The sequence below is a fragment of the Aphis gossypii genome, chromosome 3, assembly GCF_020184175.1.
Source record: "Aphis gossypii isolate Hap1 chromosome 3, ASM2018417v2, whole genome shotgun sequence".
NCBI lineage: Eukaryota > Metazoa > Arthropoda > Insecta > Hemiptera > Aphididae > Aphis > Aphis gossypii.
This window is the reverse complement of record NC_065532.1, coordinates 48765453-48787561: the sequence shown is the minus strand read 5'-3', so window position 1 is coordinate 48787561 and position 22109 is coordinate 48765453. Positions and strand designations below refer to the sequence as shown.

At 28.4% G+C, this 22109-nt stretch overlaps 1 long non-coding RNA gene across 1 annotated transcript; it reads right to left on the bottom strand.

Moving 5' to 3' along the window:
- Window positions 1-6563: 6563 nt before the first annotated feature.
- On the bottom strand, window positions 6564-20144 carry LOC126550919 (uncharacterized). Its single transcript, XR_007604958.1, has 5 exons — window positions 19503-20144; window positions 13811-13856; window positions 13473-13543; window positions 9112-9254; window positions 6564-6867 (listed from the first exon to the last, which is right to left on the bottom strand). It is a non-coding gene; the product is annotated as an uncharacterized LOC126550919 (long non-coding RNA).
- Window positions 20145-22109: the final 1965 nt, after the last annotated feature.

Below are 22109 nucleotides of genomic sequence, written 5' to 3'. Positions count from 1 at the left end.
GTATTTTGACGATATTATGGTTTATCGTATTTATTTACCTAATAATTAGTAATAATCTTGTGTTATATTTATAGAAAAATTATGTTATGGATGATCAACGCGTAGCACTGTAATTTAATTTTTTTTTACAAATCAACAACACATGTTGTTTTTCCGGATAAAAGAAACTTTACCAAATGGACATGAGAAGCTACCTTTATTTATTTTTCAAAGCACAGAACATGCTATTATTTCTAAACAAAATAAAGGAAGTATTATTCACTTAGAATGGATTTTTTAGTTAAAAAATAAAAATGTCTGATAATACATTTTCAAATTACTTACTTTTATCGTTACATACATATTATTATATTTTTTAATATCATTATTACTCACTCATTAAAACTCGTACGGAGTCTCAATTTATTATATTTGTTATAAACTTATAAATAAAAGTATATTAATCATATATTATTTCATAATAGCGAAATCCTATAAAAGGTTTAATAGTAATTATTCTTTTATGTACAGGTTTGAAACTGCTCTACATACATATGCAAATTTTTTTTATTTGGAAACAAACACTATTTTTATGTTCTTGATAATATACTAATACACAATAAGAACAAGTTTTACACTTTTATCATAGAAATTAACTTTATAAAAAAAAATACTCATCTAAAAATATGTTTTAATTTTTTAATATTACCAAGAAAAATATTTTCGTTACAATAACTTTGGGTTATATTACATATTTGTTAAAAAAAAATATATCTAATGTAAGTATTTTACTGAATAAAATACCTTATTTTTCTTTTTTTTTTCAATTTGCATGTTTTCTACCTCATGTACCATTTATGACGTTATTATTCTATTATAATATGATACATATATAAAAAAAATATTATTTTTAATATTATCTTCAAAAATTTAGAACACAAATAATGAGTTTCACACAATAATTTGTACCAACTACACTAGTGTATGAGATCTTAATACTAATTAATCATAAGACTTAATATTATATGGACAAAAATATAAAAATTATATCGACAAGTAACGATTACGGACTGACTCAAGTCGTTCAACTACCTGCACAGTTATCGTGATCTGTGGCACACACATGGATTCGGTGTGTGGTTGGTTTTATGGAAATAGGTATAAGAACTTAAAATAAAACACGTTTTTCGATAATAATCAAGGATCCTTCGAGATAACGTGTCAATGTGGTGCGATATCAGAGTTAATTTACTTTTTAAAATTGTTGATGTTTTAATAGAAATAAAATCAAGGACAGTACATCCTTAAATCCGTGGTTTTGTAAGCTGTAGCCTACACTGCTTATCTGGAACTGCATACAATTGATCGAATACTGATTTTAATAGTATTGTACACTTGTAGACAATTGATTGTAAAAATATTCTACTAATACAGTCGAGTGGTGTTTTACACAATATTAGGTGATATGTAATAATATTATAATAGTCAAATTAAATCTTTTCCATCAAATTATAATTTTTTTTTTATACATAAAATCTATCAAAATAATTTTCCGGAACATCAAATCAATTTTGGGTCATTGTATAGTATCATAGAAAATGTATAAATATTGTGCTGTAAAAGAGAGTGTGAGTATAATAAAAACTGGATACTAATAATATATTATTATTAAATGAACCGTGAGATCGTCGGTGGCGGTGGTCGTATGGTTATTTTTCAAGTGTTTAGTGGCTGCGCGCGTTTTGGGTGTTGACATTTTGTGGGTGCTCGGATGTAGCTGCGGGGGTGGATAGTGGACAGGGAAGCGGGATCGGTGGGGTAGTCGGCCTGGTGGTTGGAGGTGGTGGTGTTAGCGGAGATGGCGTCGGGGGGTGGTGGCGGATCAATAGATAGGCGTTGTTGTGCGAGCATATATACAGAGCGCGCGTACACGACGTGACTGAGGGTAGAGAGTGAGAGAGAGAAGAGCGACGCGCGGCCGGCACAGAGTGTGTGCATAATCTCCGACAGCGCGAGTACAATACACCTCCTTATCCTCCTCATTCTCGGTGTAGGCCACGAGGCAGCTAAACACACCACTTCTATCCCCGGGTGAAAGGAACGTGCTGCAGCCACAAAACTTTTGCGATTAATTTTGGGATATATAAAGCATCAATATTACAACATTACATTGTGTCATCGTCGTCGACGTTAAACTATATTATATATATTTTTTACTCATTTTGTATTATCAATATTGTAATGTTGCATAATATGGAGGATTGACTGTGCCACAAAGGCTGGTTTAGTGATTTAGTAATCGTTATCAGAGTTTAATATTTAAATTACCTATGCAGTAGTAAAATATATTAATATTTTATAAAAAAAAAAAAAAATAGTACCTAGGCACTAATACTATGATGCCAAGGAAGAGTAATTTAGCGATTTAACATAATGATACACAAATATAATACAACTATTATCATACGTTTTTCGTGGACCACTGAACTTATTATAAGTATATATTTATATTATGATATTATAACAAAACGTAATATTATATATTATTTGGTATTATTTTTCATGACAATGACTAAAGTATCGAATGGAATATTATAGATGAGTCCTTTCATATGACCTATACGACAGCCGACACATTCAATAATCCGTTTTAGCTAACACATATCAGTTTCTAGCAAAATCGATAAATTCAACAGATCATTCATTATTATCGTTATGTATACTTCAAACCAGCACATTTTACGCTATTAAACAATATTGCCTTCATTTGATATTGCATTTTTTGTAGTAACGTTTTGAAACACTATATTATAGCATCGAATTGTTTCAATTGTTTCAAAACTGATTAGAGTATAATGAATTAAGGACGTTTTAAGCGCATTTCTTAAATCATAAGATAAATTAACTTTATAATCCGATAAAAATTCCGAATGCACTAAGAAAAATTACTTTGATTAGATTAGGTTTTAAATTAAATTTTATATTTTGATATAATTTTTTTCCTATTTTAAAAAATCATATAAATGTTTAAAAATATTTTATGTAGTTACTCATAAATTAATACCATCATAATTTTATAATATTAAAAATACATATAGATTTATGTTTTAATAAACAATTTAAAATTTAAATTTTGAAAAAATAACTATTTATTGAGAAAAAAAAATGTAATTGTGTTGTTGAAACTTGATTATTATTTGTATGTGCTTAAAAATGTTAACCATTGTCTGCGTTATAGTTTTCTATACACGCAATACTTTTTTTTTTTTTTTTTTAAATAAAATATAAATGAATAATATATTATTATTTATTAAATTTTTATTTTACTATTTTATAATATTTTATTTATACAGAAAACTTAAATTTACGTTATTTTTGTTTTAAAAGTTGTGCATACATTTTTTTCAAATATTTAATTCAGCCTACAAGACTCAAGAAAATAAATATGCATTAAATTATCTTTGGAAAAATACACAGATGCCGGACCAGCCATTTCCTTCACTCAATAAAAATATTGTACAATGATTTATTATTGAATTTAAACTTAACTTATTCATTGTAATGAATTAATCGATATGAAACAAACAAAACAGAAAAGCAAGTTCTCATAGTGTTTTCAATGGTCTCTTTCATGTTATGCGTTTAACCATCTCGCCAAATATTGATATTTAAAATTGAGTATCATGATTGCATTTGGCATGCTATCCAAGAACATTGAAAACTATGCGTATCTTTATTATTTTTTCACTACTTAAGTAAAATTTTATTAAATGATAAATGATTATACTACTGTTAACCTAACATAGCTAGAAAAACAATGAAAACCTAGTTTCTTAGGTTTTAAGAAAAAGAGATAAAGTATGTTATTATTTCAAATTTTGGGTATCTCAAGTTAAATAATGATAATAAAAAAAAATGTTTACAAATTATTATCCTGTGTATCCGAGGGAGCCTCCATACCAATTTTTAAATCAAATGAGTTATACGCGCGTTATGATCTAATGAAGGATTACAATAATTCAGTAACACAATATTTATGGTAACACGGGGTCTTAGATATGCAATTTAACTACATCAGGTTTTTATCTTTTCAATATTATTTTCATAGTATATTTTACTATCCTTATAATTTTATTGATCCATTAAATTGTTATAAGCATTGATTCTAATCTATGGTGTTAAATAATTATTACAATATTATAACTGTTTGTGCGTTATAAAAAAATATTTTGTTTTATAAATAAATTATTTATTTATTTTTAACATTATGCGTTATAATAAACCTATGATACGAATGTCAAATTAGAATGCATTTCCATTTACTTCAACGGTTTCGAATAAAAATAACATTTCTACTGATTTTTTACAAATTGCAACTTTTTCAATTTTAAGATACTTGAAAAATTATTATAATATTAACAAGTAGGTAACATGTATTATGTGTATATACTTTCATGTTAACTGTAGCATAATATTATGTCTATGTATTATAATACATCTATACCGAATAGCCCTAAGGGATGTAGTACGTGTGTTAATCTATTGAAATTATTGGTCCAGTGTTTAATATCATAATTTTGCAAATATATTGGACTTTGATCAACGATAATCTGGGGTGGAAACTTGTTATTCTGCACTAAACATACTTACAACCCATCAGCTTGTACTCCCATAGGTATTATAATAGTAATTTATTTGTAATATAAATTGTATAATATAACAAATTTGACGATGAACCATAAGATATAACATAAATGTAACAAAAATATAAAAATAAACCATTTTAATTAAATTAATTATCAAGTTATAATTGCATAAACATAAAAAATATTAATATATTAAATAATTCTATTTTTAAAATTGTTTTTAAAATTATTTGATTAAAACTTAGTAGATATATTAAACAATATTAAAATAACTTATAATATAATGTTATATTAAGAAGATAAAAAAATCATTGTTACATAATATTATAATTATTAAAGAAGGCCATTAGTCATTTGGTCATACATCTAACCAATACATATTTTGTTTGTACGCGAAAACCATAGCGAATAATAATCGCTTGAAAAAATATTACCTATGTTTATAAAATATTACCGGATCAATATTCGATGAAATAGTATTCAGATGAATGTCGATGAACAAAATAGTAGTTTGCGTATACGTGAGAGAACTGTTTACTAAATATCTCAAAAATTCATAGGTGTGTCCATATTTTTACAGCTTCACATTACACGGTTGATTATCGTCTATCCCATCTATAAACACACTCAAGCGTACGGGAAATAAGAAAAGTGCACAACACATTCGTTAAGATATCTCCTGTTGTTACAAGATGTGTACAAGATGATTTTTTTTTTTACTAACTTTACGTTCACATAACGATACAAAGATAAACAGGTAACGAGATTAATAACGTCATGGTCCATTGTGTACTTTCATATATTTTTCTTTTTAAAGTTTAGTTATTATGACCTTTTTTATTTTTTTTCTCCGGTCCTTCGAATTTAATATCTATACGATTTTTGGTGTATATATATATATACAATATTATAAATCTAATATGCAATAATATTATTGTATATGGCCAGTCGGTCACGCTGTACATCAAAGCCTTTAAAGCAACCCCATTCCCTGCGTTCTCGTTTAAGTTTCCCACGTATCGCTCGGTGAGTTAAGATTATTTCATGGGACGTTGCCTTCAATTCTGCGAAGGAGCATCGCACTAGATCAAACACATAGGAATAATAGATGATGAAATAACGGCTAACGGAAGAACACATAACAGTATAAGAAATCGTAATAAAACAGAGAAACACTGTTATATTATTATTTATTTCGTAAATGTATCTTCAAGCTAACATGGTTGCTGTGCTTTATTGGTTATTATTCATTTATTTTTTAACCACGAGTAGATCACATATTCTTATATTTTAATATACCTTCTTATATGTATAATACCATATACCTGTGTTACGTTCAGGTTCAGGTTACGCACAACATTTTAAAAGTGACACAAAATATATTTAAGAAAAACATTATACTACAATACGCAAGGTAAGAAGATTAAAACCAAATTCTTGATGAATCTTTTCAATTTCATTGAGAACCGTTTCACATATTCATGAAGTACGTCTTATAAAAATGTGATCAAACATGTTTTATTTATTTACAAATTTTATTTTTTCATATTATGATACCAATTGTAATTTAATATTTTTTTTTATTGAACAAATTAAAATAAGCAATGTAGAGTCAATCGCAGTAATAATATTATTCTGGTTTTCGTATTTCGTTCACATCATCAACGCTATATATGTTGTAGTTATTTTTTTTTATTGTATAGTAGTGGCAGTGATTTTACTAATGTCACAAGTGGTAAAAAGTGCTATCAACATGAGTATTGCACGAATTGTTATGGTAAAAGTGAGTTATTTATCTTAACATGATGTTAATAAATATTAAAATGATATTGTTTATTTTACATTTTATAATAATATAATAAATTATATTTAATAAAATTATATGTATTTCAAGTTTTAAAATCATATCACCTTAATCATATTTATGCTGTTATACAATGATGTAAAAAAAAGAATTTAAGATTTGAAAACAATTTCTGAAAAACGTTACATAAACGTCAAAATATTGCGTCCATTTATATCTATTTTACATATTATGATGAGCTTACATAAATGTATACACCCATTTTTGGATATACTTCTAATATACGATATGACAATATGCATATTGTCTGCATCTCAAATTGCCTCCGTGTCCTGAATTAGATATGTATTGTTTTTTATTTATTTTTTTTAACGCGTAAACACGTGACGTGTTGAATATCCATGAAATTAATAATTATTTTTTAGCTCCAACAAATACCTGTAGAAACAATGAAATAATAATTACACATTTATCATTGTTGTATAACGCAAAGTGTAACGTTTATTATATTAGTCTAAATTAACATTCAGTTTACGTTATAATTTGTTTATGTATAAACACAAGTGCCCATCATGAACGCTCTCAAGATGAGAAATGGCAAGCAACTTATCTCTCCCATCCGACCTCGGAATTTTGTGTTCGTTTCTGGAAAATGTCACGATAAAAAGCGACCAACAATTCTAATACTCTGTTACATTTTTACTTTTGGAATTTTAATAATGCTCGTAAAGTATTTTATAACATTATTTTATTCTTCATTATTTTAAGCTAATTGTTTAATTGTAAAAATAATGAATCCGACAATTCACATGATAATATCATCAAAAAATATGTGTTTTTGTGCTATATAATTAGTTTTCTTGTGCTAAATATTCCGCTTAATAGACACAGAGTTCAACGATATTGTGAGTGCATAAAATGGTAATGTAAGTCTATGTATATTGACTTCGACTGAATTTTGTACATGGGGATCGAAATATTATCATCGTTTTTTTCTTCGACTAACAGACGAGTAACAGTGAGAAAGAAATATTGCAACAGAAAAAAATAACGTCCAATATTATTACGTATTCTATACGAAAACACGGTTCGAGACTGCAGTTGTTTGTTTTCATTTTGTAAGTGCGACGTTTCAATTAATTACACGGTTTCTTTTTCGAAACAAAGCGCTGGTGATTACGCAAATTTATACAAAATATTTCCTTTGACTTTTCGCGTAAATATTTCTTTCACGGAATAATGGGGGGAAAAATCATGAGAATTATTAGCATTCGCTTAGATCTTTTGATTAAAGCAAAACTACGAAGCTCGGGAAATTCTCTTTTAGTATTTTTTTTATTTTTTATTTTTGTGTTTTTTTCTTTGTACCATTGGTCGAACGTCCACTCTGCGATTATAATATGCTTATGCACTTCAACACGATGTTTGTTTCGAATTTTTATTTTTATTAAATACAATTTAGCACAAACGCGTACTCAATTATACTTAACTCTATAAATAGTCCATCGCGAAAATATACTTATAAATTATATTATACCACTTGTTCATATAACTACCGCTCAACCCACTACATATAAAATGCACTTCGTTTGTTCATTGTTTGAGTTGTATCATTGGTTTGTATAGGTATATTTTTAGTTTATATAAAAATACATGAACTATGTAGCATTATAATAAAGTATGTGTTCTAATAACTTTGAGACAAAATTAAAAATACAAAAATCAGTAAATTAAAAATCATAAGTATCGTTATGCTATCATAGTATCATTTAATATCTGTGGTCAAATGTAATGGAGTGTTATTTGAACATTTTATTTATTTGATTATTAGTGGCCAAAATTTAAATAAAGCATAGTTTTTTCAAAGCTGATAACTGATGTTGTTAATGAACTATAATAATCAATCTTCTGGAACTTCTAAATAAACGGACAAATGTACAAAAATACAATACTTATTATTTATTTTTCATTAAAAATGTTGTTTTATCAAGCTGTATGAAGACCTTAATTTGGATTTTGGATAATTAATTGAACAAATGTGTAAGCTGTTTTATGATTATCTCAATATGCTAAATTAGTGATTTTATGTATGAATATTTTATATTACATGATTACGTAATGTACGAGAACTCAATATTTCTGATTATTTTTAAATAATTCCCAACTGTAGATAGAATGCAATTATCAGAGGTTTTTTCATTTACAGTGGATTTATTTGAATCAGTGTTATAAGAATTTTGCAATATTTTTATGTCTAAAATTTAAATGTTTCTTTTTTTTTTTTATCCAAACTTTTTCGAAAAATCCAACTTTTTGATTTGTAGTTACTCTGATTGAATGAAAAAAATCACGAGAAAAAATGTTTTTTATCCTCACCCGATACAAACGTGTTCAAAATAATTGTCAATTAATTATTATTATTCACTTTATCGCATTTCCTTTTTTTTTGTCTGTTCGCTTCCAAATGTTTGCACATGTCTAGAATAATATTAAAAAATAGTTTTTTTTTTTTTTGTACAGTGAGAATTGAAACAAAATAAAAACTGCACTTGTATTAAGCAATATGATTATTTCTTGACAGCCATTATTTTAAAGAAATAGAAGACGGCAGGAGTTCTTGTGAATTCCTCGTATTTTTTTTTTATGTTATTGTTGGAATTTTAAGTATTTTACTGTACTTACTGTATTTTCGTTAATTTACTCAATATTATTAAAAGCTTTATAACTTGAGATCCGGTATCAACATTGCATACTTCACATTTACTTTACTTTAGGCCTTGCTTGACGAATCCCACAAAGGTAGACAAACCAATTACGTTGACGACCTATAAACAAACCCATATTGATATATCATGTATACTAGTATATTCAGAGTAATTTGTAATCATAACAGTTATAATATTTTTGGAAAAATGCTATTATTTTCAAAATTTTTACTTTTTAGACATATAGTATGATTAATTTCATATTCCTATGCAGAATATATTAGATTGACGATTTAAATACATAAAAATCAAATTTAAAACTTAATTAGTTAATTGAAATAATTACTCAGTTAAGAAGTAGTATCATAAAAGTAATTAAAGTTTAGACGAGTAAAATGTCGAACAAAATGTTGTACCCCCTGCCACACCCTTAAGGTATTACCCGCTGCGATGTTTCATTACATTTTACAATAGCGATAATGTTACAACAACAAAAAATGTTTACGTATCTACAGCAAATTTATGAGAGTAAAAATATAGGTTTAGGACAGCTTGTTAAAATTAAAAAGGTTAATTAAAAAATAACGAAACTATAAACCAATGTCTTATATTTACTGCGTATAGATAATAATATAGTGAAAAGAGCTTATAAATATGTACTGTTTGGTAACATAACAAAGCTCATTATTTTTAAGCTTATTACAAAAACAAAAGGCCGGATATGTCGAATAAAATACAAAATGAAGGAGATAAAAAATAATAACAAAAACTCGAATAGATGTATGTTGTAATTGTAAAGAAAAATTAATGATCGTATATTTTACTAAAATAAATATAACCCTGCTAAGTGCTGACGTCGAGGAACGATATGAGCATTCGACGATAAAAGTTAATGAAAGACGAATTTTAATCTGTGTTTTTCGATGAGAAAGTACTTTTTTCTATCCTAGTACAGCACAATAATATGTAAATCAAGGGTCGACGTTGATATTGGAAACAAAATAATACGAGAGAAAATGTCAACTGTGTAAAAACAGAAACCCCATAAAGACGACGCCGCCGAATTAGTTTTTCTTGTCGAAACGCTTTCCGGCATGTCTCGACTCATTTTCCACTAATTTGGCGCTGATAGGTTTCCCGTATAATTAAGCGCCATGACGGTTTTGCCGTTTTCGTTGCGACGTAAAAAGGCAAATTTTATTCAATTAGTTCTGCTCGTTAGGAGTCATGGGGAATATTCAATTAGGGTGTTTAATTAACGGATGAGATTAATTTCCGGTTTTTCGTTGGCCCGAAAAGCTTTCCGGCGCCGGTTACAACTCCGAAGATAATAATATTTTGCTAGGCACTACTGCAGTATTACTCGAGTTCATTAATGGCACAATACAGACAAGCGTATCATATCGTACTATTTTGATATTCAAATTTAATCGAATTAAAAAAAAAAAAAATCATCGTAGAAAATAGTATTAAGTAAATATTAGTAGAATTATTAAAATACATTATACGCACATATATAATACATATACTTTAAGCGCTGTAAATCGTAACATAATACATTATAAGAAGTGAAAAATTATACACAAATTATTTCACTCTGGATTTTTTTTTTTTTTTTATTTCTTAATAATTTACTACCTAAAATCTGTCTCATAAATTAATTGTGTCAACAATTTTAATAAAATATTATATACATTATGGATTATGTCTACCTACTTATTTATACGTATATTGCTAAATAATTCATGAGTCTGCATCAGTAAAGCTACAGTCTATCGAGCCAATATATTATAGTACAGTGTTTCAATTTACTCCGATACAAAATAAACTGAATTGATGTGATTAATGAAAAATCAACATTGAATTCAATATGAGCTCTATTTGATGAAATTAAAATTTAAGGAAATAAAACGTTTGCAGATACGTATAAATATGTATAGTTTTCGTTGATCTCTTGTTTGGTTTCTACACGACGTTACATTGATATAATGATTTAAAAAATAAATAATTGCAATTTCAAACAGTTTATTACACAAACGTTTTTTAGTATTTACTCTTAATATTGTTCTTTCGTTTTATTACACTACATTATACAATAAACTATAACAGCATTCGAATGCCAATAAAATAATGCAAACTGCATTATAGTCTGTTATACAATATTATAAGACGTCTGTCTTGGTAATATAAATAAAGTTTCATACAAATTACAACAGTAAGTAAATATATTTCAATGTGCTTCCTATAATACTTAGGTATTAGTGAAATCGAATTTACTAACGGATAAGTAGTCAGTTTTTTTATATTATAATTATAATGGCATGCATTAAATTGATTGCGATGAAAACTAATACAAGCCATATAATGCATAATATAATTAGTTTTGCTCTTCTACGTATTGTTATTTTACGAATTTCAATCATTAGAACCATATTTATATCAAAATACGGATATAAATAATCGATCATAAATATAGAATTATGAAGAAATGTGTCAAATTCGCAAAAAAAAAGATAAATATACATTATAGATAATTTGAGTTCAAATTTGGTTGAAATTAATTATTTTAACCAAAAAAAAAAAAAAAACTATAATGATCATCTTCTCATAAAAAAAACAAATATTTTTGGGAACTTAAAACATTGACGAATATTAATCATTTTTGATTGAACACAATTTTTACTTTAAGTATTAATATAATATCTTATTTTTGATTTGTATAACTACAATTTTTTATTGAATATAGTGAAGCTTCTAAATACCAGACATTCTTGGTCACCGAATCAAAAACAATATAAAAATATATCAACAAATAAATTTAAAAAAAAATTATACTCACGGATATGTACCTATATTTGTTATTTATGAATATTCTTTTATGTACATTATTATTAAAAAAGAAATAAAAAATCAGTTTCCGAATTAAACAGCCATTTCCTACTAAGGATAAGATTTATTATTAAAGTATAATAATGTATAAACGAACACTGCTATACTATCTATATTTAGATAATAATTGCCATAACATTTTGATATTTTAAATTTAAAAAAATGACCAATATCAAATAATGGCACTGATATGTGAAAAATGGATTTTTGGAACTGTTCAAGAACCATCGGTGATTTTTAAAACAACCTATCCCTAACCCGAACTCTATATCGCGATCATCACGCAATTGCGGACATATATTTCTTTATGTTTTATTGCTCACTCTATATATAGATAGTTCTCGTATAAATCATATAAGAGATAAATTCGGGTTCACACTTGCGCGTAGACAGTGCGTAATATACGATCAGCTCGTACACCTAAGGAGCGCTCGGGTTTAATAATATATGCCCTTCTATACACCATACGCGGTATGAATTCCCCACAGTGACACTCTGCAATTAAACGGGGGTTATGATAGTTTCCAAGTGGCCGCGACTGAATGGCAAACACGCGGATGCCGAATAGTCTTAGTCTTCTACCCCTTCTCGCCAACCACCGATAGCCGTGGAAGGAGGATTATGTACCTCTCATACTGTTGCGAAATAGGGGGGGGGTGGAAAAGCAGATATATGTGTGTGTATGTGACGAAGGGGTATAAGGAGTAAACGTTCTGGTTTTAGCCATATTTCCGTTATTGGAATCACGTCTGTCTCGCAGTTGCGAACTTACTACGTTGGCCCGCATTTCTCTCCCTTTCTTGCACTCTATTTCTCTCCATAACTCTCTCTCTCTCTCTCTCTCTCTCTCTCTCTCTCTCTCTCTCTCTCTATTTATATATATATATATGTATGTATGTAATATTTTACGCTAAAACGCGACAAACTTTCTAGACCTATCTTTTCGCTCCCGTTAACACACCCGCTTCACCCATCGCCAAGACACCTAACTTTTAACATATTATATTTAACTACCCACACACGCAACACGCACTCTTACACATACGTGGATATAAACATTGAACATCGAACACTGTTATAATCGTTTAGTATAATTGCATATAGACTTGTACGTGTAATACTACGCTTCACACGGTATAAAATATAACTATGTGGATGTTATATGCACACGGTATAACAATAAGGCTGTATTCGCGAATAGTGCTGGAGAAAAGTAATTAAGACTCCGAATGTCGAACTATAAGTTTTACTATAGAGGTCGTAGTAGAAAACCGTGTAACATACAATGCGTCGTGTAACTTTGTCGAACGCTTCCAGTATAATAGCTACAAGCGATCGGAGGTTATCTGATTATACTTCTCTAGAACCATCTCCCGAAATCGTCAAATGGATGTTTCAAATATTATTAAAATAATAAAATTATAATCATCAACAATAAAATATATTTACCGTGAGAATATCGGCTTGAAATGTTGACAATCGAAAATCGAAAAATTTAAGAGTCACCTTTTTGTCATCGCCTGAAAAATAAGAAGTTAATTACACCAAGTCCATCCAGCCCTATATCCAGTTTTATACATCATAATATTATAATATTTATATAATATAGGAATAACTAAAATACTCTTGACTTTTGATAGTTATTTAATTGAATTTAATCTCAATTTTTGCTACATAATAAATATAACTTAAATAAATACCAAACATTATGATAGGTACGAAAGAGTTCGATAATAGAATAAATGAAATGTTAATAATATAATCACGATACGTTAGAAAATACTTACCTACTCATTACCTCTTATGCCCACACGTTATGTTTATTTGATAAATCTGAAATTAACATTTTCATAAAATTAGATTTGACTATAGTTTATGATATAAAACCCTACTTAACGATATTTTATTATAAAATAAAATAAAATAATTAAATGTAGAATATAGAAAATAAAATTGGTTCCTCAATTTATTATTATCCTTTAGATGAGCCATTCTCTTAGACAGCTGGACACATTCGGTTAGTATGATAGTACTTTTGTACACAAAACAAATGAGTGTATGTGCGTGAATGCAGGTATGAGTAAAGAATAAAAAGTGGTCGGTAAGGGTGTAGTGCTGTGGTAGTTTACACGCAAACAACATCGTAGTACACAATATTATTGTGTTTAGTATTAAAAATCGTACTCCAAACATGGAATATTAATTTCGGTAAATTATTTACACGCGTACTTATAGTGCCAATGAGCATTGTAGCGTGGGGTTAAAACACCGACAAAAGCATAATACACCGAGTTTTATGACATCACGTTAATGACCTGTAGGTCGTGGTTTTTTTTTAGAATTATTTTGTTCGAAAAGAAATGCCTAAAAAAAACCAAATCGTGTTATATTTGAGTTAGTTATTTTTTTTTCTCCACATTGTTTTATTTTAAATAATAATAATTCCAATTAAGCGACTAAGAATCAACTATGTCCGCCTTACACATGGACACCTTATACAAAATCAACAACCACCGATAGTGATAAAGTGCCTAATGTGGAGTAGTCTTGACAGTAAAACACCGTCATTAGGTGTTTGAGAAGATCTAACAAAAAAGAAAGAAAACAGCACAACACAACAGAGGACTTCTATGAAATAATCGGACTTGACTGATAATCGAAAACATCATAATATTATGATTTTTCAAAAGCACTAAATTAGAAAAATACATTTAACACAAACAATATAAAAATGTAGTACCTTGTCATAAGTCTTCATTTTTTTAATCACCAAATATTTATTAAAATCATACAAGTTATAATATCATGCGATAATGTTACTGGTCCATGTTGTCAAATAGAGTGTTTAATAAATAAAAATAAGACAATAACAATAATAATTATAATTCTGTCTAATAATTTATTATTGTAAAAATATGAAACTTTAATCCTTTGGAAATTAAAAAATGTTTGATTAAACTACTTCTTATTTAATTTTATTATCTATACCTACGCTACCATTTTTGTATATATTAAATAACACGCAGCGTGCTACTCGATATTTTCACTGGCACATAAAAAAACATTGAATCATAGATATATATATATTTTTTTTTAATTACGGTTAAAAAAATGTATAGTCAGGTTGCTATGGTAATTTAATTACATTATGTATAATTTGCCATACCATGCCATGATTAGGGCGATCTTATGAAAAACCCGATTCGTATAGTTGTATGTTGTATCCAGATTATGCGGGTCCATTTTTTTTCATTATTATTATTATTATGTTTAACTTTACAATGTGTATGCCAACGACGTTATATTGGTTTAGTAATATTAGATTTTTTTTTTTTTACAGAGAAAAGAGATAAAAAGAAATTTCTGTTTAATAGTAAAATAATATGACGACGCAATAAGCAAAACGCAACTGAAAATTAAACGAAATTTCCAGAATAAAACTTTCGAAAAAATACGGTGGAGCAAATTTTATGAATTTTCTATATCATTGCAACTCGCGATTTTCAAGTGATATTTGGTGATATAATATATTATATAGATATAGTAGAATCCTTTGTAGAACTTTTTATGCACTCTATATTAACACAATATAACAGTATATTTTGATTGTATTATTTTAAAAAGTAAAGTAACTGAATTTAAATTTGAACTTATATCACTTCAGATATGATTTTTTGTATGTACATATTAAACGACGACAGCCAAAAATAAAATTATTATTCAGCTGCAACACGTCTGAAATTTAATAATTTAGAGTTATGTAATTGGTTTAAATCTTAACACTGTCAATATTTAAATGCACGATGAGTATGAAGTATATTATGTTTACACATAAAACAAGTGTTCAAAGAAAGTTTGAAAACACGGCTTTTGTGGCGAAGATCACATCATACGATAACATGTATAGTAACGATTAATTATAACATTAACCGATAACTTTGAACAGTATTACCATTAAATTACCAGTTAATTAAATTTAATTATAATCACCAATCGTCGTACACATACATTTATACGATTTCTACTATAAATTTAGGATTTCAAAACTTTCTTGATGCTTTATATAGATTATCGTAATTTGGTAAATTATAAATACTGTTAATATAATATTTAATTTAATTTTTAAAATAATATATACAAGGATTCATAGAAAAAATGTAGTAAGCTTGGTTTAAACGTTTGAACTTTTAAGTATAAAAAAACACTGTTTCAAAAAATTTGAATATAAAAAATTAACTATTTATGTATGGCAAACATTTTATTTATTTATTTGTTTTAACGTTTAAAAGTACATATTTGGTTTTAAATAACAGATTATTACTACAAGTTAAACTATAACAGAAATATAATATTAATTTCACAACCATATCGTAACATAGGTAACATATTTTGTACTTATATTGTATTCAAATATTCAATTATGTTCTGTTGATGATCGATGTTAACATAATACATGTTTATGACTGTCCGAATAATACTGTATATGTATTTCGAGTAAAAATACAACAGTTATGTAGGAATATTTTTTTACTCAGAGTAATGGTCGTCCATCCATATTGTTTTAATAACACAATTTCAATTGTTTACCTTCTCTAAATCAAAATGTTCATCGTAACTATAATATAATACTGCTGTATAATATACGAGTACGTCTAATAAACATTATTGGTTAGCAAAATATTATGTATGTGTATGAGATATTGATACCTTTGTATCGACAAAGGTCTTGCCGTGTTTGGCCCGATCGATTGAAATGGAAAATCATTTCTGTTACAATATCAAGAGACTGAATTTTAAACGCTAAATCATCGACTTGAAAAAAAAAGGGTAAAGGATGAATTCAAGCAAAGTACTTTTATGCTCGTCCTCATAAGGTACACAGCACGAGGTCAAAAGTGGTTAACACTATTTTATCTGCATATAATATTATAATAAGGCAGGTAACTACGCATGATCATTACATACAACGATAGTGTTTGAATATACATTTGCCCTCGGTGGTAGCTAAAGTAAAAAATATAAAACATAAAACCAAACATCTTTTTAACGAATAATGAATAAATACGCCGATCGGACGTAAGCGTTAAACGTTGTTGTTTCAAGCCAAGCGGCGGAATTTGCACACCTGCAGAAAAATTCACACAGCACCAGCCTATTTGGTAGATAACGTAAGTCCTTAAAAAAAGAACATATTCCTTTCGATCAGGTATTTGGATCCGACAATTATTTATCGTTCATCTTAAATTCAATTGCAACATTTGTTGCAATATTTATCCAAGCAAGGCACTTTTTAATTTACTTTTTTTTATTTAGTCTGAAATTCGGATATTGTATTCGAGATACTATCATTTCGTAGAATTTCATAGACATGTTAAAAAATAAACCGTACATCTCAAGAGAATTGCATCATTGAGTACGGAGAAAGATAGCGTACAACTCAATTCGTCTAAGTATACCCATTAATAGCGAGAGAGAGAAAGAAGTTTAATGACAAAGATAAAAAAAAAAATGTCTTAAAAAGATAGCATACGCTCGCTATACGTCCTATCATATATACACAGTCACAAAAATATTGGCACTTAAAAACATACATAAAAACTGGGGTGGGGGGGGGCGCACAGTTCATATTATATTAATAATATTTTTGTCGTGCATAGTTTGACACGTGCATTTCGAGGAAGCCTATGCGTATAAAATGATAAAAAATGAATAAATATTTTTTGTGCCCTTTGCTAAATAAGCTGAAGAGATAGGTACATAATACATACTGTGTTGTGTTATATTATTATAGTTACCTACTTGATTTACTCGCAATACCCGAACACCTATACATATTATATACAGCTCTATACACTGCGGTTTTCGAACGCCATTTTCGCCGATGTCAACAGCTCACGATCGAGTGCCTATTAACGAGGAAAAACTCAAGGAAAAAAAAAACACATAATATACATTGCGCGTTATAAACACACGGCCCAACAAAACGATTGCATATATTTGTGTAATATATGTATAAATATGCGCGTATAATTCGATAGGACCCTTGTAGCACGCGTCAACCGCCGTGGTTGTATTTTATTTTATTTTCGTCGCGCGTACCTGCCTATAATATATAGTGCCCGTATGCAGGTCGCCAGTTGATGTATGACCCGAAAATGTCGAAAAAATAATATAACCGCGGGAATGTCGTTATTATACGTTTTGTATACCTACCAAATTTGTACCTTTTGGCTTGACGTGAACAGATTGCGTCGGCTTTATTTTTTTTTCGCGCGCCCAGAAGAAAAAAATCACCAGTCAGTCGAATTTTACGCCCCCCCCCCCCCCCCCGTGAGGTGTGCGCATAATATTCTTTCGTTACGCGTAACGAACACACTATATTATTATTATTATTGTCATCATGGTAAAATAATAAAATACGCGTAAGTAACTTATATGAAATAATACATGACGTGCCAGTGGTAGTCACGGTCGAGGCTCGAGAATGACTCTGAGACGCCGGAAACGAGAAACAAATATATTGACTCCCGCCAACAAAATATATACTTCTATACAAAACGATGATAACTATTGATTGAATTATGTAATAATAGTTTCTATTATTTTTCAAAATCGATGTAAATAATTTTAAGATATCTGCAATACATATATTATAATATAGATGGGTAAAATAATAAATAAAATATATGCGTAGAATGGTGAACTTTATGTTAAAACTCGATTCTATATAATTCTACTCAATGTAAAATTGTAAAATTTCCAATATTAAAAAAATCAATGTTTTACAAAATTAATATGAATTCACTTTCTTGACCACATAAATAACTTAACTATATTAATGCAACTATAAAAGATTTTAAAAACTATAATAAAAATAAATTGAACATGAAACAGAACGTATGTCTTTATAATATCTCAAAGTGCACTGTTTGGTTATGCTCCGACATACATGCAGTTTATAATATATGATGTGTACTTATAGGCATATGCTTAAGTCATTGTATAATTTAATCTATACCTACTTTAAGTGAAAAATCGAAAATAAGTAGTAAAAAATGGATTTGTAATTGTGAATCAAAGGAAAAAATATATGATTTTTAATGGTGATACGTTATACCGTTAATAAGCGGTTTCGTGGAGTCCGATTTTTTCAGATGATATTAAACGATACGCAACGTTACGAATAAAAAAAATGCAGTGATCCTGTTGTTCTCCGTTTCCCTATTCCACACCTGATTCCTCTTTATATACTATAATATTATTGTCATTGACGTACATGGAACATACTCTATAATTAATTATTATTAGTAATTATTGTATAATATGTATCTATGTGAAATGCTATTAGAGCAATAATTGTTTACTTCACGTTTAGAGAAAACAAAAATCTTCTCTGAAGTTTAAGTTAAATTATCAATAGGATTAACGTTCCGATCGATAGATTTGGCTACAAACAAGACTAAGTATGTATACACTTACATTAAGCGTAATTAATTATTTATAATCCTGCCATCGTCCTTCCGTCCCCGTTTCCTTTGAATGATCGCATTAGTGATGTCTCTAGAACTACAACTATAGTGAAAAGTTTTTTTTTTTTTTTGATTTGATTTAAGCAGTAATTTTAAAATCCATCGCACTGCTCGAAAATAAAAATTATAATAATTTCTGATAACAACCGTATAATACAGACGCTTGTTGACCAGAGCCAGGGCGATTATTATACAATAAAACGTGGCATAACACGCGCACGGCGTTCATCGGTCGTTTTGTTATTGGCATTTTAAAACGATGCTGAGCGAACTATTGTTGTTTAGCCGTTCGATTTTTTTCGTACAACATCCAACAATCTATTATATTATATTATGGACCGGCGATGCCTCATCACGGCCGTTTTCCCCTTAAAAAACACGCGCTTTAAACACAATTGCGATCGGCCGCGGCGACCTTTGAATTCGATATTATTATTATTATTATTATTATAATTACGATTTCCACGAACGCCATAATGAATCCATTGTGTTTGGCGGCGTGATTCGTCGGCACACACACTCGGACCGGTGGCCGGCGAACGGTGATTGACGTCGTCCCGGACGAAACAATGTCGACGCGTTTTACCGTAGTTTCGAAACGTTTCACACTGTCCGCGTAATTTATTTATTCGGTAAATCGGTCGTCGCGAACAACCCTATACAACGTAATAATAATACATTATACACTGCAGTTGTTATTTAATAATATCGTGTGTGGGTGTTTGGGTGTGTGCGTTACGCTCTTTCCCGAGTATTATAATAGTGCCTACGTTACATCTATTCGTGTTTAGGTCAATTTAACTATGTGTCGTTTAGCGAACAAGGATAATAATATATTCGCTGCTCGCACCGATCGATAAGAGAATGGTATTATTATTATTATTATTATTCATAATACGCAGATGCATATACGTTAAATTTTCTACGGTCGTTCAGCAAACACTTCAGTGACCAATATATAATTTATTATTACGTATATATTTTTTTTTATCAAAATCGTACAACCCTGATCGAATATTATAAATTATGATTTTTAATACTTTATTGAAAAAAATAAACTTTTATATGAATAGGTACATATTATTCTCATCACAGAAAATCAGATGAAAACAAATTGTTTTATCAAATATAAATATTCGGTTCCTAATTTTCCTATTTTTATACTATTTAAATATGTATACACATAACTTTAAAATATGAGAATCGTTGTGCGTATTCGTTCGAGAAAAAATAATTGTAATAAAAAAAATAAAGTTAAAAACAACCACCATAGATTTCTTAGTTATACGTTTAAAATGAATTACAGTCGAGTGTTCGGTACGGACGTTTAAATGTTTAATACAATTTGTTATTTAAATAAAATATGCAAACACATGTATTCGTCATCAACGCACGCGTCGACTGTACACAAAACAAAATTATAAGATATAAATATTCATTTTTCTACAGACGATTTAATTAATTGCCCCTTTTCACAGAATAAATTCAAGCAAGCGATTAACTTAACTGCTAAGTAAATCACTCTATTTATACCGTAAGTCACTATCGTGGAGTGTTGTAGGCCTAGTAACCTCATAAACGACGAGATAATATAAAAACATTTATTCAGATATGTTTGCCGATGCGTTAAAAATTACTATATCATAAATTATTAATATTATTATTCTTGAACATAGAAACAGCTATGATAAGTAGGTGTTGGTCGTTCTCGAGAATATTATTAACGCGATAATAATTATCTCGTATAATATTATAGAAAGTGTTGTACGTAATAGATAGAGGTATATTGAATTGAGCGGCGTGCACGAATGTTTTTGAATGTTATAAATAACTGGATGCTAATGGTTTATCTTCCGGTACATTAAAAAATGATCGATAAAAATCAGATTGAATTTTAATACAAAAATATGTTTTTTTTAGATTTTAATCAAAGTTAAATGATATTGAAACCTATTGATTTTACTCGTAGATATAATATTATAATACGCTATACAGATGTATAATAAATAATAATATTATAGTAGTTGTTCCTAGTTTGAACGTAAAAAGTATTTTTTCATTATTTTTTTTTTTTATGTTGAAAATATGTAACCTTCTAAATCATTTAATTAACATTGTATAACAAAATTCTAATTCAAAACAATTTACTCGGTTCATTGAAGTTGTGAATACTAATAAAATAGTTTTATGTATGATTATAGAATTTTAGTTAATTCAATACTCGTAGTTATTTATTAATTACATAAAAGACAAAAAGTCAATGCTATTTTTAACATAATTTTTATTCTTCAGGTAATAAACAGTAGTTAACAAAAAAAGAAAATATATATCCAAACGAATACTTAATTGTATTATTTTTGTCTGTTGATTAAAGAAGAATATTATAACCATTACCTTTTTGTCAGTTAATGTTTAATGATACTGACTGTCAGTGTGAAACAGCACTTAAACAAAAATAATTCCTTTAGTTAAAAAAAAAAAAAAAAACTCAATTTGTTTTAAGGAATTGAAAGGTTTTTGATTGTCTAAAGTGATCTGAAAAAACGTTCGAAACTGG